Raw genomic sequence first — 19,829 nt, 5'->3', positions numbered from 1 at the left:
GAAACTTCCTAATCATTTTTATCTTTTGATTCGTGCTTTTGTTGTACAAGACTTATCATTTTCTGGAGCTAGTAGGTTTAATTACATTAAGCAGTATTAGTTAGTTTGACAGTACTCTCTGGAAGGAAACTTAATACATTCAAAGGATTTTGTACATGTTCATGAATTAGGCAATGGTTTAATTTACAGAGTAGGGATGAAATCAGAAATTCTTAGAGCTTGGAGTTTTCTTTCTGTGGAACGTGTTGGGTGAGTGACATGTACTGCATAAATGAGAGCATAGCCAATGCTTGGGTTTTGTAATCCTGGATTATAAAGATAAACACAATAGCCATAAAGATCTTCTTCAAAGAAAAGTAATGTACCTGCACAGGACAAATTTCCAGATGACAGCTGTGGAGGGGACTGAATTCCTTCGTTTGCCAAGAAGGTACTGTGCAGAACAGGGATTAGCATACTAAAATTTCCCTCTCCCTGCCCCCATACATACTCAGTGTCTCACAAGATGCGCTGGAAGAAATGGAAACATTCGGCCTGAGAAATCATTGCCTACCCAATTCTTGGAGTCTACTGAGAGGGCCATCAAAGACACTTCATACGATGTCATTATTTCCTTGTGCTAGGGATAGCTGTTCAGCAGAAACCAGAGTGGATAAGCAGTTGCATTATGCGAAGGCTAGTCACAGACATTTCAGAGAAATAACTTTCTGGCCCCACCAACCTATTCTGGATTAAACTTGCAGTCTTAGAGATAAGCCTCTCCATATCCCATTAGTTTATTTTACAATTTAAGGGTCTTCTCTGTTTTTAAATTGAAAGAATCAAGGCTACATTGAACATAAGTAACTTAATAGTTTTGACAGATATATAGAACTAGAGCATGTTATAGTGTTTTAGTGGTGGTAGGATTTCTATCCTACATACTGATGTTCTCCTTTATCATCATATGAGTACTCTGTGTTTTTTATGGACTTATCCTCCTGATCTTCCTTTAAGATGAGGAAATACTATGGTAGGGGAAATAAGTCAGGGTATGTCTGCACTACCCTCCTAGTTCGAACTAGGAGGGTAATGTAGGAATACCGCACTTGCAAATGAAGCCCGGGATTTGAATTTCCCGGGCTTCATTTGCATAAGCCGGGCGCCGCCATTTTTAAATCCCGGCTCGTTTGAACCCCTGCCGCGTGGCTACACGCGGCATGGACTAGGTAGTTCGGACTAGGCTTCCTAGTCTGAAATACCGTTACTCCTCATTCCACGGCTTCATTTGCAAGTGTGGTATGCCTACATTACCCTCCTAGTTCGAACTAGGAGGGTAGTGTAGACATACCCTCATAGAGGCTACATGACTTACTGTGTGTGAACTTCAGCAAGTCTGTTAGAATACTTGAAACTAAGTCTTTTAGGGCTTTCACCACTGGATTGTCTTTTTGTCTCTAACTTTTATTGTTTTTATGGTTGTCACATTTGGCAGTTGCGAGTCTCATTGCTTTTTATGCTTCTGGCAGGAACTACAGCAACAAAATGTGTAACTTCCTGACTAGAATGTACCCTTGTTTGTTAGAAAAAACAAATATTGTCTGCAAAGTTTAAATTTTTAAGATGAAATGACTGGGCCAGTGCAGGGAGGATTAGAATGGTATCTTGGGCTTCATGTGAACTGGCATTAGGTACAAATATGTCTTTGTGAACTTCAGAAGCAAGCCCAAAGAAGTGATGGGATGGAAATCTTCCTTTTGGAAGACATAGCTATTCCCAAAGATTTTTATGGGAATGGGTGGAGTCAAATTCTGTAGTCTGAGAGTATTATTAACCAAGCAAAGCAGGTCTAAAAGGGCACACTAGTGCTGATAGCAGAAGTCAGGGCAAAATCCAGTTTATAATTTGGATCTATAAATCAAGGGAATGTAAAACTGGGACTTTTCATCTTAAAGAGGGGCCTATAAAATCATGACTGGTGTAGAGAAAGTAAATAAGGAAAAGTTACTTACTTGTTCCCCTAACACAAGTAGTAGGGGTCACCAAATGAAGTTAATAAATAGCTGGTTTAATACAGAGGCGTAGCGAGAGTGTTATGTGCCCAGAGGCAAAGGCAAAATTTGCGCCCCTCCCCCCAATCATTTGTTACTATGTTTGTTGTTTATTTCTAAAGCTTCATAGGGGTAGCCAAGTTAGTCTGTAACAGGAAAAACTTTAAAAAAAAAAAACATAGTCTTTAAGGTGCTACTAGCCTAACAAAACGTGTAGATGGTATCATGAGCTTTCGTGGGCAATACCCACAATTCAAAAAATAAGAACGTAAATAATAAAAAAAAGAACAAATACTGCTAATATTTATTGATACTGGGATCAGTTAGTAGATCATAACTACTACAACATAAATTATAGTTTTTGTGGTTTACATTCTGTTAAATCATTTTTTCTCTTTAATTTTTGTATCCCGTTCTCATTAGGTTCATGTCTTTTACATAAAAAATGTCAAATGCTTAAAATCTGTAAGTTTTATAAAACACAAGAGAAATCAATGTTATACAACCTAAATATGAATTTCATCACTATATTTCAATCAAGTATTTGAAACCATTATTATAGCAAACAAGTAATTTGTTGCTTTAATAAATACATTCAAAATCTTTTTATCTTTTATCAAATTTATTGTAAGCAATCTGTAATGCTTCCTAACTGCCTAGTTACTTACTTAGTAGTTTTTCATACTATCGCACAGTGATAAACTACACCATAGTTATGAATACAAGAGATTAACTTACCTGGAGAGGTTTCTCTGAGCGGCTCTTCCAAATTTCACACAAGGCCAACCTTGCCTTTGGCAGAGTGCCTCGCTGGGTGTTCACAATCACAGCATCCAAACACGTATAAGACTTTTAGTTGTGAGAGCCATGTTAATCCCAAGTCTCTGCTAGGACTGGGAGAGGTGGGTGACCTATAGAAAACACCAGCATTTTCTTTGGAAAATCTGCAACAAAACATGGGGGGATTGATCACCTCAGTAATGCCAACTACTTTAGAATTGAAGCCTTGATTATCCAGCAGCAGCTGGTTAGGCCTCTATTGGAGTATTGTGTTCAGTTCTGGGCACCGCATTTCAAGAAAGATGTGGAGGAATTGGAGAGGGTCCAGAGAAGAGCAGCAAGAATGATTAAAGGTCTAGAGAACATGACCTATGAGGGAAGGCTGAAGGAATTGGGTTTGTTTAGTTTAGAAAAGAGAAGATTGAGGGGGGACATGATAGCCGTTTTCAGATATTTAAAAGGGTATCATAAGGAAGAGGGAGAACTTGTTCATCTTGGCCTCTGGGGATAGAACAAGAAGTAATGGGCTTAAACTGCAGCAAAGGAGGTTTAGGTTGGACATGAGGAAAAAGTTCCTAACTGTCAGGGTAGTCAAACACCGGAATTAATTGCCCAGGGAGGTTGTGGAATCTCCATCTTTGGAGCTATTAAGAGTAGGTTAGATAAATGTCTACCAGGGATGGTCTAGACAGTATTTGGTCCTGCCATGAGGGCAGGAGACTGGACTTGATGACCTCTCGAGGTCCCTTCCACTCCTAGTATTCTATGAGGTAGGGTGGGCACTGTGTGCACATGTCTGATATATATATAATATATTTTTTACCAAAACTGCTACCTGTCCAACTCTCAGGAGGAGAAAGGAAACAGGGAGGCCAAAAGGAATGGTTTAGAGCAGTGTTTCTCAACCTTTTTTTATAAAGTACCTCATTTTAAAAAAAGCACCCACAATACACCCACATCCTCCCCCAGAGCCAGGCAGCTCCAACCCCTACTTCCACTCTAATCCAATGTCCCACCCCTCCCCGAGAGCCAGGCAGCTCCAGCCCCCCCAAACCAATGCCCACCCCTCCCCCAGAGCCTTGGAGGCTTGATTGCACAGGGAGCACGTGACCTGCCAGCACCAGGCTCACTGTGACGTGTGGGGCTGTATGCTCTGCTCCCACCCCAGCCTGGCACCCCCCAGCATGGCACTTGAGGGAAACTGCCTTCCCCAGTCCCTTTCGCTATGGCTCTGGTTTAAAACAAATAAAAGAGTAATTCTTCACACACCACACTACCAGCCTGTGGAACCCCTTGCCCAGAGGTGGTTGTGAAGGCCAGGACTTTAACAGGGTTCAAAAAAATGCCTAGATAAACTTATGGGGGACAGGTCCATTGATGGCTATTGGCCAGGATGGGTAGGGATAGTGTCCCTGACCTCTGTTGATCAGAAGCTGGGAATGGGTGATAGGGGAGTGATCACCTGATGATTAAACATCTTGTTCATTCCCTCTGTGCCTGACATTGCCACTGTTGGAAGACCGGATACTGGTCTAGATGGAACTTTGGTCTGACCCAGTATGACTATTCTTATGTTCTCTGGATACAGCCACAATTCTACATAAATAAAATTAGTATCATTCCATGCTATAGACAGTGATGCATTTAGCACCCAAACTTGATCAATGGCCTACAATAGCTTGCTCATAGAAGGAATGTAACTTGTATCTAGTCCCCACAGCTTGGTGTACCTAATTCTGCCTCCAAACTTATAGAAGGGTGCAGTTTCATACTCCCATAAGGCAAGGGGACAAGGGGAGGGAGACTAGGGGAGCTTTGTTCATCTGTCTCCCCCTCTCTCCAGGGAGCAGAACTACTCTGGAGAGAGTAATCTTAAGTAATGACTGAAATGTATATACTCAGAGGAGGAACTGTGGCTCTTTGGTTCACCTCTGCATATCACTTCCTAAATCCTGCACACTGCCAAGTAAGGGTACGTCTACACTGCATCCCTAGTTCGGACTAGGGATGCAAATGGAGAGGGCCAAAGTAGTTAATGAAGCGGGGATTTACATATCCTGTGCTTCGTTAACATGATCTCGCCGGCGTGCTAGTTCAAATCACAGCTGATTTGAACCACGAAGTGCGCGCCAGGACGTGTTAGTTCGGACTAAAAAATGAGGAGTAACATTAGTTCGGACTAAGGGTTTTAGTCCAAACTAACGTGTCCTGGCACGCACTTCCTGGTTCGAATCAGCTGTGATTCGAACTAGCGCGCCGGCGAGATCATGTTAATGAAGCACGGGATATATAAATCCCCGCTTCATTAACTACTTCGGCCATCTCCATTTGCATCTCTAGTCCGAACTAGGGATGCAGTGTAGACGTACCCTAAGGGACTTGTGTAGAGGAGGCCTCCTTGCAGTGGAAGAAGAACACTCTATAGTCTACTGCTTCAGTCTCAAGGAAACTGCACAATTTCAACTGCAAAGGGTTCTAGATTGTGGCTGATCCTATATAAATTCAGGAAGAAAATGCACAGAACCTTACTCTGTGTCCCTGTGCATTTTTGGATACTTGTTCTAACTCTCCAGGTGCAGAGTTTGTTTATCTCATTAAACATGGTGGTTTTTTTTTTTCACAAGGTAACCAGCACTTCCTTTTGTGTTTCAGCTGGAAATATCGTAAGAGCTTCCTACCATGCACGCTGAGGTACTTTGGCAATTCTCATTCTGATATCAAGTGGAATGCAGGCATTTCATAATCTCAAAAAAGAAAAAAAAACCCAAACCCTTCTTTCCATATGGGACTCTAAAAATGGATCATAGTTTGGCAGAAAGTGGGTGGAATTTATCTTACCTGAATCTGTCACTCTACAACCAGGTATGAAGTATGTATGTTGAGTTTTAAGCATAAGGATTAGAGACAGTCAAGTTTTCAAACAGTTTCATTGTATCAAATGACATGAACTATAATCACAATGCACCACAAAACCTAGTAATGCAATTTCAAAAGGCCGTCTGGAAATTTGGCACTTGGAGTACTGTAAGGCAATGCCAACAACATTCAGCAATGTTTGTAATATTTCCTTTTATATAAGGATCTTATTTTTCTTGAAGCGCTTCCAGTAGCGAAATAGCACTGATACTTTAAATGGATCTCTGGAGGGATAGGCAAGAACTTCAGGCAGTCCTATATACTGATTTATACTAACCCATGAAAACACCATTACAGAAACAAGTTCATAGCAACTGTTTTTATGGCCTCTTTAGTTGTCATTTTCCTTGTTACCTTCTTATATGGGATTGGTGACTTATCACCTTCTTCCAAAACTCATGATCCAATCTTTTTAAGCACAAGATTACTTTTTGAATTTAAGTGCAATCCAAGATCTACCTCAAACCCAAATACCCATGCCCTGCCTCCTTCATGCCCTTTCTCCAAGGCCCTTCCCTGCTCACTCTGTCCATTCTCCCTCCCTTTCACCAGGCAGGGGCAGAGGGTTGGGGTACAGGCTCTGGTCTTGGGCTAAGGGATTTGGAGTGTGATAAGGGTTCTGAGCTGAACCTGGGGCAAGGGTTTGGGGTCCAGGAGGAGGTTCATGACTAGGGCAGGGGTTTGTAGCTGGCTCCAGCTTACCTCAGGTGGCTCCTGGGTGGTGGTGCAATGGAGCTAAGGCAGGCTCACCCTGGCCCTGCATCACTCTCAAAAGCAGCAGCACACTCCATCCCAAGTCTTGTTGTTCCCCCACTCCCCATTCTGTGGAGATAGAATACATAGTGGAAAAGGGGCACCCTGACATCAGTTCCCCTCCTCTCTCTCTTCCCTGCTCTCCCTCTGGAGGGGATAGGGGAGGCGGGCATCTCCAAGGCAAAGGGAAGGAGATGCACAGCAATGGTGGGAGGGGCAGCTGAAGTGCCGCACTTGATAGCTTCTTAGCCAAACCAGTCAAGATCACCTGTGAGAGGCTCCAAGATCAGTGGTGACCACTGTCCTACACCATGGTGTTATGCCAGTTGTCATCTCTCTAGTATTTAATGCCAAAACACACATGCTATGAGTAAGGCCTGCTGATGCTCAGTAAAAAGCTATTTTTTCCTAACCTCCATTTCATATTCTAGTAAAAGCCAGAGCTACAATAAAGGAGCCACTCAGTGATCAATATAGGGCTCAACTATATATTTTAATTCATACATATTCACTAACATTTGACATATGCAGATAGGGGACTGCTCTTCCTAAGATAGACCAAGAAATATGCCTCCTTTTAGTGAAGGTATGAGCAATAATTTTTGACTGGGGACCACTTCAGAAATTTTTGAAGTGGTCCTAGGCTACCCTGGAAGGGGAGGGCCTCAGGTGGAAGGGGCAGGGCCAGGATATTTCCATGCTTGCCTGTCCACAGACTCTGATTGGTCTGGAGGTAGGGGAGTGCATGAAGTCTTTGCCCCTGCCCATCCCCAGAGAACCACCAGCTGGAGTACACGACAGGAGCACGCAGCAGGATGGGAGCAGGGTGGAGGAGACTTCATGTATTCCCTCCCCATCTCCAAGTCCTGCTTGGCTTAGGGGTGGGGGCAGCACACAAAGTTTCAAGCTTTATGCCCTCGGGCATGCAGCACTTAGGGTACGTCTAGACTACATGACTCCGTCGACAGAGCCATGTAGATTTGTTTGTTCGGCAAAGAGAAATGAAGCCACGATTTAAATAATCGTGGCTTCATTTAAATTTAAATGGCTGCCCCACTCTGTCGATCAGCTGTTTGTCGGCAGATCGGGCCAGTCTGGACGCTCTCCTGTTGACATGCAAGCCCTTTATTGACCTCCCCGGTAAACCTCATCCTACGAGGCATAACAGGGAGGTCGATAAAGGACTTTCAGGTCGGCGTGGGAGCATCCAGACTAGCGCGCTGAGCCGTCAAACAGCTGATCAGCTGTTTGTTGGCTCAGCGCGGCAGCCATTTAAATTTAAATGAAGCCGCGATTATTTAAATCATAGCTTCATTTCCCTCTGCTGATCAGCCTAAACTACATGGCTCCATCAACGGAGCCATGTAGTTTAGACACACCCTTAGTCAGCCACTAAGGTTGACTCTAAGCGCTGCATGCTCCTTGGGTCCTAGGCCCTGATTGGCCTGGGCGCGGGGAGCAGCACGGCCTCCATGGGCTGGATCAACCTACTTGTGGAGGTACTTTTGTCCACCTCTTGTTAAGTGTATTCTATAGTGGTTGTAGCAGCCTGTTAGCAGTTAGAGGGGTTGGAGGTTTATGCATCTGGTGCTGTAGTCCTGGTGGCAACCCCTGTAAATGGCCAAAGTGTCTTTCTTTGTAAGACCACTCTGCATGTTAATTAAGATAAAACAAATATTTTACAACAGATGAGCAGCAGGCCCACACTGACCTAAGCACATTGACCTCCGAGACTCAATGAATTATACTAACATATCCCAGTCTTCCCTGTAAGCTATGCCCTTGTGCGGCCACCGAGGAGAGATTCAAATGCTGCTCTGCTGATTAGCAGAGTGCCCAAAACTCGATTTTGTTTCTACTGGTAGTGTACACTCACACATGCCTTGATGGACACTAATTTATTCTGCACATGAATGGAAAAGATAAGAGGTAACATTGGTCACAGTGGGAGATCTAGCCCTTGTTAGTTGGTGAATACATCAAGAAAAATCCGAGAAAAGGACATGGAAAAGGGAAGAGAGAAGGCCCCTGTTTTTGCTACAAAGTAATAAACAAAGCATCCTGGAAAGATAACCCCTATGCAGCCTCTCCCTGAGTTATGAATGAGATAAGGACCAAACACTTGGCCGTAACTTGATCTGTTCATAACTCAGACCCCATTGAGTTACATGCGACCACGTTGTTCATAAGCGCGGGTCGCGTTCGTAACTCGGGGACCGCCTTTATGGCCGCTCCATGGGAGCTTTGGTCATAAGTGCGAATGGTGGTAACTTGACTGTTCTCAACTTGGGGAGCGGATATAAATATCTCTTTCTAAACCTTCCTAATTGGAATGATAGTGTGACACACCAACAAAATCCTTCTAACAGTTACAGAGAAGGATAAGTTGTTCTGAAAAACTTTCTTGGAATTTTCCTATTTCAAATCTACCCCAGACTGGCATGGCTTTGTTTTATATATTCCTATTATCCTATGTTATACCACAGCAGGTTGTTTCTTTCAGAGCTCCAGACAAAATAAATAGATATACCAAATGCAAAATAGCAACTGAAACTATGTAAAGACCCCAGTTCTGGTTTTGGATATAGTGTAGTAGTTGAGTAGATAGTAATCAGAATATGTCAGGGAATGAGTTTCTACTGAAAGAAAACTGTCTTCATTTCTCACATGAATGACCATGAATGCAATTGATCACAGAACATGGAACATCAGAATGTCTGACTTCACATCCTTCATGCCCATTCCATTACAGAGCAGTAAGAAATCTTGAATCAAAGAAGTTAGCTAAGTTAAAGTTTTCATGCAAGATTGCCTGGTATTCTACTGATTCAGAAGTGAGGGTGTCCAGATGATACTTTAATGTTAGTATTTCCCCAACAGTCATTCTTAAGTTAGCTGTTCAGACTGTAAGCTCTCTGGGACATGGACAATGTGTTCTTCCATCTATGTAGTGCCCACAGTATGCTGTGCATTTTTACACAACAGCTCCCATCTCCAAAATCTGATAACATCCTGCTACTTGTTTATAGTTTAATAACACCTTGCTCCAATCAAGCATTTTAATCAGATTTATTTTTTAAATTAAATTCCTCTTACAAATATCTGTTTTACGGGCAACTGTGTTAGTCCATACCTGCAAAATCACTGAAGGGTTCTGTGGCATCTTAAAGTCTAAGGGTGCATCTACATTGCTCCCATAGGTCAAAATAAGATACACAATTTGCATAGCTCAAATTGTGTATCTAATTTCAAAATTGCTTATTTCGAAATCCAGTGCTGTCTTTGCAGCGCCAACTTCGAAATAAAGCTCTATTCTGAAATGTCAATTAACCCTCATGGAATGAGCATTACGGGATGCTGGAATAGTATGCCCATTATTTTGAAATAACAGGTGCATTTAAAGATGCAGAATCGCTCTTTTGGAATACTTCTGGTATCCTGAAATAGCACCACTGTTTAGATATAGCATAACAGATTTATTTGAGCATAAGCTTCCGGGGGTAAAAACCCACTTTCTCAGATGCATGCATGTTCTTTCAGTTTTGCTACTTGTTTATCCTGAGCTGGACCTGCAGAATTTGAAGCTGCATCCATTCTGCATACACAAAGCATAGAGAATGATCTATTCTAGGCGCAGTTTTGTATGTACAATCGATGACGTTTACTGAAAATGGAGCCTAGTAAGTGCTTGTAGGGTTTCTCCCTCTCAGGACATGAATTAGATGATACTCCAGTCACACTTCTGACAATGGGATAACTTGCCTTGTAGTTTGAAGGTCTGAGGATTAAGATGGGTTCTTATCCAGGCATGCAGGAAAAGAGAAGCTGCAAGGGATATGGATGAACTAGGTTACAATGTTGTTAACTTTACTCAACTGGAAAATAACCAGCAAGAACATATACAGCACAGGTCACCTTTCCTAGTTTCTACCTACATGAGGGGTGCTATTGGGCCAACTCTTTGCTGGGACACCCTCTCACACCTTCCCCTTGTCTGAGGATTAAGGAGCTAGCAAAGGAGGTTATCCGCTCACCGTTTTGAGCGTGAGAGGCTATTGCTGGAGGGGCAAGGTTTATATGCCTTCCCCGGGATGTGTAGACTTACCTGAGTCCCACTGGCTAGCTCTGCAGCTCATATGGTGCCTTTTCAACTGGTGATTGGTTAATCCTTTAGTATTTTGTATGGACATTTCAGAAGAATAAATTAGTGGTACCAACTTTCATGATCTTATGACAAGTCTTGTGATAATCTGTTTCCTTAAAGCCCTAGCTTTTGGGGACCTGTGACTAAGAATATCTGCTTCCATTTTTATTTAATAAAGGAAGATGTTAGTCCTCTTGATTGCAAAGTAAATTAGGAAAATGTGCCCTCTTTGTACACTACACTCTCAAAAATTAGAAGGCAAATAAAAAGAACCCAAAATATCCTATTAAGCCAATCTCCAGACTTTTTTCCTGGATGAAGGCTTAACTCTTGGGTTCTTTTTAAATGTTTGACATTAATACTGATAAACTGAGGCATAGGGAGGTAGTTCACACAGTGAAACAAAGTCATAGTCCCACCCAGAGAGTGATAGAACAGGCTATGCATTTCCTTGAGCATGTAGTTGGCTATTGCTATGGGATGGACTGAAAACAAATAATCTTTCTTGGTATTATTGATAGTAAATTTCTGCTTCTTTAATAAAAAAAAAGAGTAATCTACAGAATAGTGAATCCTCCTTGGACTTGCTTTTTTTTAAAGATTCCTAAGAAACCAACAAAACTTGTTGAAAGTAATGTCTTTAGAAAACACATCCAACTTAATTTTAAAATCTTTGAAAAGAGAGTTAATGCTTTGGACAGAGAAATGTTAAAAAATTGGTGATATGGTATCTGACTGGTACAGGTGATAATCGTAGGTCTCCTTTCTAATGCTTTTCGTCACACTATGCGTTATTTTGCTAGGAAACAAGAATTGCTCTACATTTCAAACTCACTGGCTACATCAGTCTTTTGCAGCTCCAGGAAACAGACTTATTTAACAAAACAGAAGTGTTACAAGCCAGTGATAGAGACCCACATGGAAGCCACAACAAAATGCAGGGGAAAATTAGAAAATAAACAAATGAATCGGCTTAGGTCTCTGAAAAACGGAGCAGGAAATATTCTAAATCAGCCTTTGTTTTCCCCTTCTGCCTTTTGTTTCCTGATAAACAGATTCCTTCTGCAGGTATTTTATGATATGGGGTTTTGTAATGGGGGAAAAAATCACATAAGGGGGATAAGAAGGATTCTTATCACAAAGTCTCGGGTTCATCTGCACTTGTTTGACGCTCTACACAGCTGTTTATTAGTCCTCCTTGAAAACTTAGATGCAAAAACCAAAAAACCTACACAAGTTTGCATCCTATAATCTATAGGGTAATTTTGTACATTATCTGCTTCTGAATTTGGAGCCTGAACTTCCTCTCTTCCCCCTCCCCCCCCATAAAAGTGGCGATACATTCAATGACTTCAGTGGGGGTAGGATCAGACTCTTGGCAAAGGTTTTCAATTATGTAGAATGACACTAGTGTTAGAAGGTGCCAATAAACTGACACTCTGATATGATTTTCAGAAATCCTGCCTTTGGGAAGCAATACCTCAAGAAGAGGGATAACTGAGGTAGGTTATTTTAGAAATGATGCTTTGAATATGCCAGATGCATGTTAATTTGATCCTTCATTTCTCATTTAAAGTCTTGACATAGCTGATAGAGAGCGCGCACACACACACTCTTAAAGGCTGCAGCCTCGCTGAGGCATATTAGATAGTTCTTGTTTCCTCAGCTAGCAATATTCAAAACTAACAAGTAGATGGCATTGCAATACTATTTTTAACATAGAAAATGATGGCTTATGTTACCACACATTCTCTGTCCTATTTCCTATTTCAGACTGGCGACTTGAACAAATAATTCTATATTTGTTTAATTTACCAGTTACAGTATCTGATTTAAAAAAATGTAATTAATAATGTAAAGATTTCCATATAAATTTTAAAACATAATCAGACTTACTCTTTATGCTAAATACTGAGCTTTAATAACATGCCTAACATAAATTCTTATGTTTTTGAGATGGCAGAATTATGTATTATCAGTTTCCAGAGTGGTGAAAGATACTAAGTATTATATTGCAAGATGCATCAAAGGTTTTCAGGGGAATTCCCTAACTCCAAAAGCAACAGGAAAGAGTAGAAATGCAGGGAGCAGTTATCAGAAAGGTTACATTAATGACAAGTGTGTTGGCTTGTTGCTCCTAGTAGAGTTCTGGGAACAGGGCAGTGGGTTTGCCATCCCACAGAATTACATGAACAACTTAAATTTAGACCAATAGGCATTTTCCAATGAGACACATCTGGCAAAAAATTCCCCATGAGCTTTAATTCCTAACTAGCTAAACAGAAGATTACAAACTTAAGCTTTTTCTCCCCCCCCCCCCCCCCCCCCTGGTTCTTCTGTTTGGTGTCTTTCCATTTTAATGATCTTGTATTTCTTTCTGTTCTCTCTTTAGTACCTGGCATTCCATTACTTGGGGATTCTATAAACACACACATCACATCATCATCATCATCATCATCATCCAGTGAGGGTTTCTAGGAGAGAAGGATTACACATGGATAATTGACAGGAAGAAAGTTGTGAATATATTTAGTTTACTCCCTTTGCCTTCCAGTCACCCTAATCCTCTTATTTCAGTCATCCCTGCCTTCCAGTCATCTTAATCCATCTAATGTAAATAAAGGGATCAGATGAACATTTTTTTCCAATCTTGAAATACGACATTCAAAATATGAGCTAAATAGGATCCTTGAATGTGACAATGCAGTTGTCAGGGCTGAAAATGCTTAATGGTAGGGCTGGAAGGATGACTTGTTTTAAAAGATAATGAAGTGCTGTGGAGAAAGGGCCAATTATGTTGGCTCCCAAAACAATTGTTTGGAGATAAACAGACCAGCTGTCCCCTCAATACTGAATGTCCAGGATGTGGTAGAGTGGCAGCCTTCTGGGTGTAAATAAATCATCTGGCCCATCTACTGAGCCTGATTCCTATGCACAGTGACCCTGAACCAGCAGTTGATTTAGGCATAAACCTAGCTACGAAGACATGAGTAATGTGCCATTGATGTTGAGCAGAATAAGCGCATGTTTAAATGTCGACCTGAAATGAGGTCTTCAATAGCATGTTCTGATTCTAACTACTGACCTTTTTAACTATTTTCCATTTTATGTATAGAAATCATTGCTGGAATGAGCAGTAGTTCAAGAACTTTTTTTTCTCTATAAAAACGAGGAGTCTTGTGACGCTGTCACTGGAGCAGGCATGCCTATCCCCCTTGAAGACAGGGCCTTCAGCATTTCAGGCTTCTCACCAGGTGCCCCATCCTGTGTGTCTCAGTTTCGAGGGGCCAATGTCCTCTCGTTACATACCTTCTCCTTTAAAAAATTCTGGCCTGACAGCCAGTCAACAGCCTTTCCCAGAGAGTAGTGGGGCACCACAGCCACAGTCTTTTCCACTCCTTTCCCTCAGGGCAGTGATAGTCTAGCAGCCCAAGTCAGTACCAATCCCACCTTGTTTGCAGGGCAATAAAGCCTAGCAGTCAGTCTGTAGGAATCACGCCCCTTTCACAGAGCAATAAGGCCTACCAGCCAAAGTCAGTAGCAGTCATTGTCGCACCTGCTTGGGGGGGTTATTTGGGTGGGGATATAGGGACCTGGGGCCCTCCTTGTCCACTGGGTCAGTGGTGGGTGTGTCCTACCATTTGACGCACAACATGCTGAGCTCTCAGGTGTTTTATCTCCCTGTCCTGGGCTACTTCCTACAAGCCTCCCTGATATTAGCTTCTTCTCCTGCTGCATCCAGCCTGATGGTTTCTTTGGAAGTTCCCTGCTGACTGACCTCCATGGTTCGGTCCTCCAGCAGCTGCTCCTGCAGGGCTCCAGGAGTAGCAACTGACTGTGCTGTTCCCCTGGCCTTTATTCTGGTCCTCCAGCTGGAGCATGCTTAAAAGGGCTTAGGGAAGGGGCTCTTTCAGCTAGATGGCCCTGGTTGACCCCTTCAGGCCCAATGCCAGGTTGGTACACCCTGTCGCAGGTCTCTTATACTAATATTTATTTGGGCATAAGCTTTTGTGGCTAAAAACCACATTGTCAGATGCATGGACTGGAAATCACAGAATGGCAGCTCTGCTGTTTCTTTGTCTGGTTCTAAAAAAGATGGCTACTTTAGAGATTAAGAAAGGTAAGACACACAAACCAGTTGTCTCTGTAGATACAGACCTATTCTGAGACTCTTCTGTCACTGGGTCACTAAACCACTAAAACCATTGGTGTTGCATACGCATGTGCAAGTTCTAGGCATGTGAATGGAGGGCCAATCCAATTGTGTAACAAGCACCATTATTTGCTGAGTATTGAATTTGTCCTAGAAAAATTGGAGTACTGAGTAAATATATAAAGAGACTTTCTCTTTTGCGAGTCCCTCTCCTCACACAAACAGGTAAGTTTGAGCAGATATTTTCTGAAAGGTAAAATACTATTAGCTCATAGTATTAACCTGCATCCAGGGAGAATTATCTATGGGTGAACTTCAAAAGGCTTAGAATTTTGTGAGGATTATCTGGTCTGTCTTAGATCAAAAAGGTTGAGCACAGAGCTGGATATTTCAGACAAAAGCTCCCGTAAAATTTTTTGGCCAGAAGCAAAGTAATGGAAATAATCTCAAACTTTCTTACAGGAGTGTGGTTGTGTGGTACAGCTTCTCACCCACCCCTCCAGCACCCTTTCCTTTCACTGCTGTTGGCCACCAGGAAGCACAGCAACTGAAAATGAAAGGAAAAGAGAAGACCAAGGGAAACCTTTTCAAAGCTATGAAGGGGTTGATTTATGTTGGATTTAAATTCTACATACCACTGACACAGGCACCTTTAACCGACAAATCCACCCATCTTTATCCCATGTTTAGATACGCAAGACCCCAAATGTAGTGAAACGTGATGTGATTCTTCTATGTGAGAAGTGGACAATCTGTGTAGATGCTCTGCCCTCCTTCATTGCTCTATTTATTGCACTGTCACAGTCTAGGAAGGAAATTGCTTGAAGCATGACTAGGCATAGCCACTGGTCAAAAATTAATGCAGGAGAGTCTGATGGGCCATGAATACTACACTACCTTTGTGGCAACTTCATGGGCTGTGGGGGACTGATTCTAATCTTCGCCATACCAAGTCTGTTTTGGCTTTGCTCAGATGAGGATTTCATACTTGGTAATCCCCATCATTTGATTTTGATGATAGGGCTCAAATCCTGCTTCTGGTGAAAGAACTGATTGCTGAATTTGGGTAGGGGAAGGCTGTACAGGAATGTGGGCTCCTTTCATAGAACTCAGCTCCAGGAAGGCTCTTTAGAATGCAGGGTAGTATAAAGTATTTGCAAAAAAACATTTCAGCTGTTTAGTAGAAGGAAAAGTTCTCTAAGCTGCAATGGATCTACTGAGCTACCCTCATGTAAAGGTCATTTGTGGACACCGTCTATTGGAATTCGCAGAGCCCAGAGTGTTGCTTAGCCTGAGTGTGGAGTCTGGGGATTAGAACATGAGTTGGCATTGAGCAAAATACTTTGAAAGAGCCGCTTAACCTCACTGATAATATATTGAATAAATAGGACCATGAGATACAGATGTGTTTTATTAAAACATTACTGTCTGATCAAAACGTGAACCCTGTGAAGGACTAGAGAAGTGTGAAGAATAATACACAAAGCCCAGGACCAAAGCAATCTTCTAGGTATTACATTACTGACTACATAAGCATTACGTTGACATTTAGTTAATTAGCTATAGAAACAAAACTTGTAGATGATTTACATTGAGCCAGCTTCTCTATAGTTTTCTTTGCTTTCTTTAAGATTTAAATCACCATGTGGACAGAACTAAACAATCCAGACACTCTAAATATTAAGCAGTATACTGGAATACGATGGGGTGAATCACAGAAGTCACCTGAGAGCATGCCACTGATCTTCCTGCTCTCTCGGGAGCCCCACCAACCTGTGCTGCTGGACCAGAAGCTCTTATCTTTTCCCTAATAGGGCAGTGTGTGGTTACCATCTCCACTCCAGTGATGGTAACTAGTTCAGCTTTGAGAGGACTCAATTCTAATGGCTCAGCAACCAGGAAAACAACCTGCAAAAGGAAACAAACAAATCCTTCTTACACTGTGTAAAAGCTGCACACAGTGAAAGCTCATAAGGAGCATAACTGGCTGGATAAACAGGGCCAGCCCACAATATTTTGGCACCTGAAGTGGTGAGCTCAAATGACGCCCCCATTCCCCATTTCTCCTGCCTGTTATGTCTCTTTTGCCCTCCTTCCACCAGCACAGCAGTCCACCATCTCTGTGCATCTAGAGCAGAGAGAATACATGCACCAGCAGCAGACACAAATTTCTACACTCTAGGTCCTAGTGGCACCACCCCACAGTCTGGCACCTGAGGCAGTTGCCTCAATTCGCCTTATGGTAAGGCCAGCTCTGCAGATAAAGCTATTAAAGTTATTCCAGTTCAGCCATGCTGGAAGGACATAACAAGTGGGGTTCCTCGGGGGTCTGTTTTGGGATTGGTTCTGTTCAGTGTCGTCTTCAATGATTTTGATGATGACGTAGAGAGTATGCTTATTAAGTTTGCAGATGATACCAAGCTGGGAGGGGTTGCAAGTGCTTTGGAGGATAGGGTCCTAATTCAAAATGATCTGGACAAACTAGAGAAATGGTCTGAGGTAAATAGGATGAAGTTTAATAAGGACAAATGCAAAGCAGTCCACTTAGGAAGGAGCAATCAGTTTCAGACATACACAATGGGAAACAAGTGTGTAGGAAGGAGTATTGCAGAAAGGGATCTAGGGGTTATAGTGAACCACAAGCTAAAGGTAGGAGTATTGCAGAAAGGGATCTAGGGGTTATAGTGAACCACAAGCTAAAGGTAAGTGTGACACTGGCAAAAAAAGCAAACTTGATTCTGGGACGCATTATCGGGTGTTTTGAGCAAGACACAAGAAATCATTCTGCTCTACTCTGCACTGATTCTTTCACTCGACTGTACTTGGACTTTTCAGCTTAGAAAAGAGGAGACTAAGGGGGGATATGACAGGTCTATAAAATTATGACTGGTGTGGAAAAAATGAAAAAAAGTTATTTGCTTATTTCCACAATATAAGAACTACGGGTCACCAAATGAAATTAATAGGCAGCAGGTTTAAAACAAACAAAAGGATGTTTTTCTTTACTCTGTGCACCATCAACCTGTGGATCTTCTTGCTAGGACCTTAACAGGGTTAAAAAAAGAGCTAAGTAGATTGATGGAGGTTAGGTTCATCAATGGCTATTAGCCAGCATGGGTAGGAATGGTGTCCCTAGCCTCTTTGTCTGGAAGTGAGTGACATGAGGGTTACGTGTTGTGTTCCCTCCCTCTAGGACATCTGGTATTGGCCACTGTTGGCAGACAGGATACTGGGCTAAATGGACTGCTGGTGTGACCCAGGATGGCCATTCTCATGTTCTTATTAGACCTCATTTGGAGTATTGTGTCCAGTTCTAGGTACCACATTTCAAGAAAGATGGGGAGAAATTGGAGAAGGACCAGAGAAGAGCAACACAAATGATTAAAGGTCTAGAAAACAAGACTTGCGAGGAAAGACTGAAATAATTGTGCTTATTTAGTTTAGAAAAGAGACTAAAAAGGGGCATTATACTTCTATCTAAAAGGGTGTTAAAAAGAGAAGGAAGAAAAATTGTTCCACTTGGCCTCTGACGATAGGACAAGAAGGAATGGGCTTAAACTGCTGCAAGGGAGGTTTAGGTTGGACATTAGGAAAAACTTCCTAACTGTCAGGGCAGGGAAACACTGGAATAAATTGTGTAAGGAGGCTGTGGAATCTCTGTCCCTGGAGATATTTAAGAGCAGGTTGGATAGACCTCTATCAGGGATAGTCTAGATGATGCTTGGTCCTGCCATGAGGGCAGGGGACTGGACTTGATGACCTCTTGAGGTCCCTTCCAGTTCTAGTATTCTGTGATTCTAAGGTCTGCCTACTTTATCAATGAAGAAGAGAGATGCACAGAGTAGCTCTCTCCACAGGTAACAATTATTTACAGCGTACTTGAAAATAAATGTGTTTTTATTAAGTATAAAAAGTAGGATTTAAGTGGCTTAATTGAAAATAATCAGATCAAGGTAAGATACTAAATTAAAATGAACAAAAATACTTAACTACTTCTAATCCAGTAAGACACTTGTTACATGCAAATTCTTACTATAAACAGCTGTTTTTCTTATCTTGGGTAAAGAGTTTCCAAACAGAGTTGATCATTCAGACTGGGGTCCATACTTCAACATTTTTTTGTGTCCTCTTTGGGTGTGCCAGTAGTTTCAAAGACCAGCTGAAAACAAAAGCTGATTGCTTCCCATTGTTTAAATAGACTTTCTCCCAGGTCAGGAATCCTATGTTTGGTGCACACACACGCCTATCCCCATGGAAAAATACGAGGTTCAAGATGGATTCCTCTATCAGGTGTCATGGTCATGTGTTTTTGTAGGATCTACTACAGTATTTTCATGTTTGTCCTTAAATCCATTTACAAATCATTGGTTTGAGTACTGGATCATATTGGCTCTCATTGTCACATTTAGAATTATAAACCAATCCACACATCATATTTCTAACTTCACATAAAAGAATGACACGTACAAAAAAATAGAATATACACATTCAGTAGACTGTAACATTAAATTTGATAGGTTGCATGAGATATTTTGTCTAAAGTCTATTCAAGTTATAAATACAACTATCCATAAGCCAATTTTCATAAAGCTTGGGAGTGCCTGTGACAAGTACATTGTGATATTTTGAAGGAACTGGATACTTGTTATCAATTGCTGGTGGTGAAGTAACAATAGCTTTAACTTTGCTATCAGCTTTTAAGTTCTATTTTCTTAGACACTTAGGGCATGTCTACACTACAGAGAAGATGGAACCTCCAGAGGTTGCTCTCCTAACAATTGATTTAGTGGGTCTAGTGTAGCCCCCTAAATTGAACACTGAGGGCAGCTTCCACCGGCATCCAGTACCTCTCCTTTTGCAAGGAGTAAGGGAACTTGGTGGAAGCATGTGCTCTCATCAGCCTCCTACAAAATGGACGGGGATTTAAGGTACATTGACTCCAGCTACACAATTAATGTAGCTGGAGTTGTGTATTTTAGGTCAACCTTCTCCAATGTAGACCAGGCCTTATAGTCTCCGTCTCTAGACATGACCATGTCTGTATAATTTATTG

General features: G+C 41.8%; 1 long non-coding RNA gene across 3 annotated transcripts in view; it reads left to right on the top strand.

The window, feature by feature from the left end:
• Window positions 1-16,208, top strand: part of LOC142830868 (uncharacterized) — a 37,226-nt gene extending 21,018 nt beyond the window's left edge. The window contains exons 2-4 of one of the 3 annotated variants that reach the window (XR_012906401.1): window positions 5,463-5,672; window positions 12,079-12,125; window positions 13,016-13,485. This is a non-coding gene — a long non-coding RNA (uncharacterized LOC142830868). Of the gene's footprint in view, window positions 1-5,462; window positions 5,673-12,078; window positions 12,126-13,015; window positions 13,486-15,238 lie in introns of those variants that run through there. The other 2 variants (XR_012906400.1, XR_012906399.1) reach the window with 2 other exon arrangements.
• Window positions 16,209-19,829: the final 3,621 nt, after the last annotated feature.

The sequence above is a fragment of the Pelodiscus sinensis genome, chromosome 10 (assembly GCF_049634645.1).
Source record: "Pelodiscus sinensis isolate JC-2024 chromosome 10, ASM4963464v1, whole genome shotgun sequence".
Classification (NCBI taxonomy): Eukaryota; Metazoa; Chordata; order Testudines; family Trionychidae; genus Pelodiscus; species Pelodiscus sinensis.
The sequence above is the reverse complement of the archived record's forward strand: the minus strand, read 5'-3'. Positions and strand labels throughout refer to the sequence as shown.